Raw genomic sequence first — 6,737 nt, 5'->3', positions numbered from 1 at the left:
TTAATTCTTTAACTTGTTGAGTTGGCGAAACAGGTTTTAAGTTGACTTCTGTATTGTCTTTTATTTTGTCGCACATATGCGCAGATTGTCGGTTGGCAATTCGCCTCTTTCGCGCTGCTGAAAACTTGTTGCCTTGCTTCGGTGGTGTGGGCGCAACAACATATTTCACGGATGATGATGTCTGTTCTATTGGGAGTGGTGCATTCGAGGTATTTTTGGTTGCTTCGACTGTTTCGTAGCAAATCTGCCGCCCATTTGAAGTATGTGCTTGCCGCTCTATAAAACCCTTTTGACTTTTGTTGATTGCTGTAAATTCTCCCGGTTTCGTTATCACTTTTACAGAAAGCGATGCTACGCTCTTATTTATCGACACTTCAGTTTTGTTTTCTTTCAACGCAGTTTGACGTTTTAAAATCCGCCTTTTACGTGCTGCAGACATTTCCCCGTCTTGTTTTGGTGGCCGAGGTTCTTTAAATTGTTTAACGACATGTGTTGAATAATATATATCCCTTTGATCATGATCTAAATTAACTTCTGAGACATTTGGTTCTTTACATGAGTTGGTCACGGCTTGACGCTTGAGGATTCTTCTTTTATGCGCTTCAGATGAATTCCCTTCCTGACTTGGTGCTACAGGTGCCAAAAGCTTACCACAACTGGTTGTTTGCCGACGCTCACTTTGAATTGTCTTCCATTTTGCAACACACGATTCATTACTTGGTTTTAACGTGCTTGCTGTTGGATACTTATTGTTGGACAACATGTTATCTTCAGAGATGCAAGGTTCATGTTTTGGCAGCCTTTGAGTCCTAAAAGGTTTAGAGTTCTTAACAAACTCGTTAACAGCTTTTGAGTTCAAAGCAGCGTTGTTTGCTTTCTTCGATATTTTGTCTTTTGATGAAATTGTTTTGACATTCGGAATGGTGAAACTTTCCTTGGCTTTCATTGGAGATTTTTGGACGATTTTTAAACGCTCTGGAGTTATTATTTTCTTAATTTTCACCGGTGGAACCATATCTGTGAATAAAATGAGCCAATCTTAGCAAAGTAACAAAATATATATTTGTAATATTCCCATTCGCACCTAACGTAATATGCGGCCGAATATTTTAAGGTTTACAAACGGACAATGTTCGATTAACCATCGGATTTCTACACGAAATGCCTGAAAGCTTTTAAGTGAGATTTATGTCTATTTAGCAAAAAAAAAAATTTTGTTGAATATAAGTCTATGCTACCTGTGAAGCATAAACTATTTTAGCGATTGACATACGATGTATAATGATTAATTACACGATTTTACTTACCACTGGCTTTTGGGTTCCCTTCTTGGACATGCTTTTTCTCTGCATGTTTAAGTGGTGGTTTGGCCTGTTTCGGGGCAGCAGATTCTGCAAAAAAACATAGAAAGACTAATTATACGACGTTGCATTAAACATAGGGTCTCATAGCTATACAAAAGCATATATAGCCATACAATAAATTGGTGTTCATAAAGCCATAAAATGAATTGGTGTTCATATAAATACGAAAATGAATTGGTGTTTAGCTCTTACCGGTAATGCGTGGCTGGCTTTTTCTGTCCGATCCTGGAAGTTGTTTTTCGGTGAAACGAGGCTGATGCGGTGTCACGATTGGTCCTGTATAGTTAAAAAATAATGAATTCTCTGTTTCCTGCTTATATTATGCAATTTCTGGCATATCACCCTTACCATTTTCACGAGATGCTTTTGATCCTTTTTGTAGGCTTTTAAATTTTTGCTGATCTCTCGCTGTCAATTTCTATAAAATGAAAATATATTAGGAAAATCTTTACTTTAACCTAAAAAAAATTAAAACTTTTTACTATACCTTCATTAAGTTTTCCTGGTCTTGTTTTATTTTGTTTATTTTAGTTTGAACCTTTGTGGTCTGCAATTAAAATTATCTAATGATTAGCACAAAAATAGACAAAACAACGTAGAACGTTATTCAAGTTACCTGTGTTTTATAATTTGTAGTTGTAGCGTTGCTTCTTGTCGGTCGCGATCCATATGGACGACACTGAAAGAAAACAACAGGTGATTAGTTATTACATATCCTTGCATGTAAATATATTTGTCATGGTTTACTTACATGCTCTAATTGAAGTTTATCGGTTAACAACTCGTATGATTCGCCTGGAACCTTTGGAAGTGGTCGATCAGTTACATGACGACTTCGGGGCGAATTAACAGCAGTAGATTTTTCTCCTTTCGGACTTTTGTGTTTCTTTGCTAAAAGTGTAATTATTAAAAGGTTAGCTCGGATAATATCGTGGATACTAGTGATACTCATCCGGACGAAGAGGTTTGGTAAAAACCACTAACAGTTTGAGACAGAGACACAACGAAATGAATGATCGGACACCGGTCGACACGAAATTTGTCGGTCTCACCAGCAGATACAAGTTGTCCAACCAACAAAAAGCGGAACAGAAATCCCTTAGTACATATAAGAACAAAAGTTAGAATCTAAATTGTTGTTAAAAAAACATTTACCGTTATTAATAAACACTGTACAAACCCAACTCATCATAAATTCTTTAATTCATTTAAGAATGTGCTTATACATCCACGTTGATATCATTTACGTTTTGGTTGTGTATATACCTGTTGTTGGGTATTTTTTATCAGTATCCAATTTAACTTCTTCTTTTGATTTATCATCTTTCGTCAGTTTTTCTTTTCGTCTTGTTTTACCCAAGCCAGACTTGTGTCGTTTTTCGGAAACCTAAATAAATATCGATTGTATATATAGGCCTAACCACCAAACATTAACGTGATTAACAGGCATTTTTTATTATCAATAAAATATAAAAGTGATATTTTACCTTATATATAAAATGTTTATGAATTACCTGGCTTTCCTCTTTTGATCTTTCTTTCTCCGATTCTTCGTCGTGTGAATTGGGAAAAAATCCTAGAATGTTCTGACGAGCACGCGCCAATTCATTTTCTTTATCTTGAGGATGAAAGGCTGTTGACTCAATTTTTTTCTTGTATCCTTCAACATCAATCGTGTTGTAATTTTTCAGGGAACGCTCAAAGCCGCTTTCGGCCAGATATTCATTGTCAAGAATTTCAGCCCAGCTTTTCAGCATTGGCAAATCTTTCACAACTCTTTCAACAAGACGAACACCAAGAGTTGGCTCGTTAACACCCGGACACCAAGCCCAGCAATATTTAAGGGCTTTGAGCTTTCCTGTGTTCTTTCTATGGTGAGAGCTGGGCTTGTTATCGGTTTCACGCGAATCGTTTCTCTCAAATCTCCAAACTTCGCTGACTCTAATTCCTGCAGTGTCTTCCCGCGGAAGACTGATCATGATTCCTGCATTGCGTAAGTCTTCTGCTTTGTAACCCGTTTTGAGGAGATACTGTCGACGTTCAAGCAGCAGTTTTTTACGTTGGTAAAGGTAGTTTCGCACATAAGTCGCTTGAAATCGGTAAGCTGAGAAAATACAAAAAGAAAAAACATGTTCATAGCCTAACGTTATTTATTTTGTATTTCAAAACACATACCCAAATTGTCTGCGATATTTCGCAAATGCTTTGTGCTCGGAGGTGATTCCTAAAACAATAAATTCGGTTCATTAATCAGAATTCATCTTTAATTATTGATTTAATAATAAAATAAAGATTTACCTGCTTTTTGTATTCAACCAACCACTGATCTCGTACAATTTCATGAACTGTTGGCCTCTTTTTGGGGGACGTCAGCAAACGGCTAATCAACTCTTTGCATTCTGTTATAAATATTTTATTAAAGGTTTAAAAAACACGATTACTTTACGATATATTTTACATGCAAAAATGCAATATATTTACCAGTTGAGAGGCCATCTCGGAACGGCAATGGTTCGCCTTCTGAAAGTAAAATATCCTTTTGGATGTCTTGCGATGTTTTACCATTAAAGGGATAACGTCCATTTGTCAGCAGAAAAAGAATGACTCCCCTGCAAAGCAATACAAAAAATTACCTACAAAGTAGAAACAAAATATTGACGGTAAAACTACAAACAATTAACTTACAGGCTCCACACATCAGCTTTCAATGGATCGTACGGGTGTCTGCGACTGGCAAAAATCTCAGGTGCCGCGAAGCCGGGTGTGCCACAAGGTGAAGAAGTGACGACGCTATTGGTGTTTTTATTTTTATTGCAGCCAGCAATCGAAAATCCGAGATCGCATAGTTTTATTTGCCCGTCACCTGTTACCAGAATGTTGTCCGGTTTTAAATCCCTGAAAGCAAACAAAATGTTATCAAAACATATTATCGGTAACACGAAATAAATGCTGTAATTTAAATCAAACCTGTGTGCGATATTTTTCCTGTGTAGTTGCTGGACACCTTTTGCGATTTGCCTAAAGTAATGACGAGCCAGGTCCTCTTCCAAGTATAGTCTGTCAAGTGGTTTGCCGCAAATATGTTCATATAAAGTTTTGGTCAAATCGCCCTTGGCCGCGTGTTCAAAAACCAGAAATATTCGCTTGCATGACACAAATACGTCCAGCAGCATAACCTAACAAAAAATACCGCTTAACAGTAACAAAATATTTTTGGCGAAATGCAATGTTATTTATGTATATCACTTACAATGTTAGGAACGCCAAAACACTTATTGCAGTTTCCTATTTCAGCTGGTAGATATGTGGCGAAACCTCCAATACTAATGGCACCGACATCCGCATAATAGATCTTTATTGCGACCTGACAAAATATACGGCAGTGAAATTGTGTAGTAAGAATAAGATCATAAATAGGTAAATTATGGTTTAATAATGTTATACCATAAAATAATCATGAGTTAGACAAAATGCAATACGTTGTTGCTTAAAAGTAGGCTGAATAAACTTCCTAATAGGTGCTAAGCAAATTTTTCCAAGGAAAACGTTTCAGCCAAGTCTGACTATTACGTCATAAAAGTTAAAATACAGTTTGAGCAAACTGTTCAACATCACATCACGTGATCATTTCCATGGCAATAAAAGCAAAAGTGCTAAAAAATGGAAATATGAAAATTATCTTGCAATTTACAACATATCAACATACAAAATAACTGCTTCAAACGAGAAGTACTATGTTGTGATAAAAGTCGCATTTAGTGATCGACTTACTTCGGGGTATTTACATATTATTTGTTTTAGTATAACTATAATTTATAACAAAATCTTAACTGAAAGTGTCAAGTTTTTAGAGCTTAAAAATAAATTTTTGCAAACCTGGAGTTTCTCATCTTCTTTCTTCACCAACTTCAGCTTTTCGGTGGTTCTAATTTTTTGCTCGGTTGGTTCGGCCAAAAACACTCTCCCCGTAGCTCCACCTCCCAAGTATTTATCATCCATGTTGTAGCCATGATCAGCACATATTTTCTTCTCCTTCTTAAGAAGATACTTTCTTACCTGCGTATTCATCATACTCGAACAAAATGCCACTATATCGCAGCAAAATCCAGGAAATTACTTTCACTATAGTAATAATAACTTTTTTCAGCAGCTTTAAAAATCACTTCCTTTCTCTACAATCTCAAAAATCTCAACTCTAATAGTAAAAAATCTTATAAAAAACGATTGAGCCCAATAATCACAATGTGATGTAATAATGGTTCTAGTTACGTATTGGTAAAACATTTAAATATTATTGAGTATAACTATAAACTATACTCATTTCTCTTATATTAAACGGATGACATTTTTTTCAGCAGGCGATAAGTTAAATGCTTATGACAAAATTTTGTGACGCTGAATCACGTGTCATTTTCCGGAAAAAAAAATCTGTTTATTGCCTAAAAGCAAAACACATCTACCACTGATTTAGTGTGAAAATAAAATAGAAATTCATACAAAACAGTTGCTCTGATCAGTTGATGGCTTATTTAAATATGCTCGCCTGTGTAGATAATTTTGCAACCACCAGGTTGAGAAGTTGAAATTGACTATATTAGAACAAAAATCTGTTCAGAATAGTTTAACCTATGGGTGATTTTGTAGTAAAAATTGTCTTAATTAATTTGAGATAAACGTGGTCCAAATGCACATACTTTAAAATGAATGGCTGGCTGTAAACCGCGGGATATTTTGATTGACTGACTGTGACGCCGGGACAAGCCCTAAACAACGGAACGGTCTCGGCTAAATAGGATAAATGGTAAGCCTATCATTCTAAATGCTATTCTGTTTTGTCAAATGCATAAGTTTCTCAGCAACTAAAATGTTTTCCAAGGTTTAATTTATTAAGTGTCAACAGCCGGGGCGGATCGAGAATTAAAAAGCTTGCACACTGTTCAACTTCATGGGATGTGAAATATTTTGACGAACATGCTGTGAGAACCATTGACCACACATATATAAGGCAACAGAAAAATAATGTGAATAGTTCGGTAGGTAGCTAAAACGTATGCATTGCCTATTTGTGTTTATATAGTTTAGAAAGCGTTAGTCACAAAACATTTACAACATTAAAAAAATATACCTATATTAGATTTGTTTAAAGTGGAAAAACAGCACTAGCAGCATGTCACCACATAGAAAAAGGGTGTAGGAAAAATACTTTTGGGAGTGGGATAAGTTTAATCGTACATCAAAGTTTAAAAATCTAACTGATCCAACGAATATATTCGAAAATGACGTCACAAAGTTACGTCATACAACAGGCAACTTTAATTAACCCGCTTTTATCAGTCGATCTTGTGCGTGAATTTGCAACTAAAATGCTAGTAT

This window comes from Ascidiella aspersa, chromosome 3 (genome assembly GCF_963924565.1).
Source record: "Ascidiella aspersa chromosome 3, kaAscAspe10.2, whole genome shotgun sequence".
Lineage (NCBI taxonomy): Eukaryota > Metazoa > Chordata > Ascidiacea > Phlebobranchia > Ascidiidae > Ascidiella > Ascidiella aspersa.
This window is presented reverse-complemented; position numbering follows the sequence as displayed.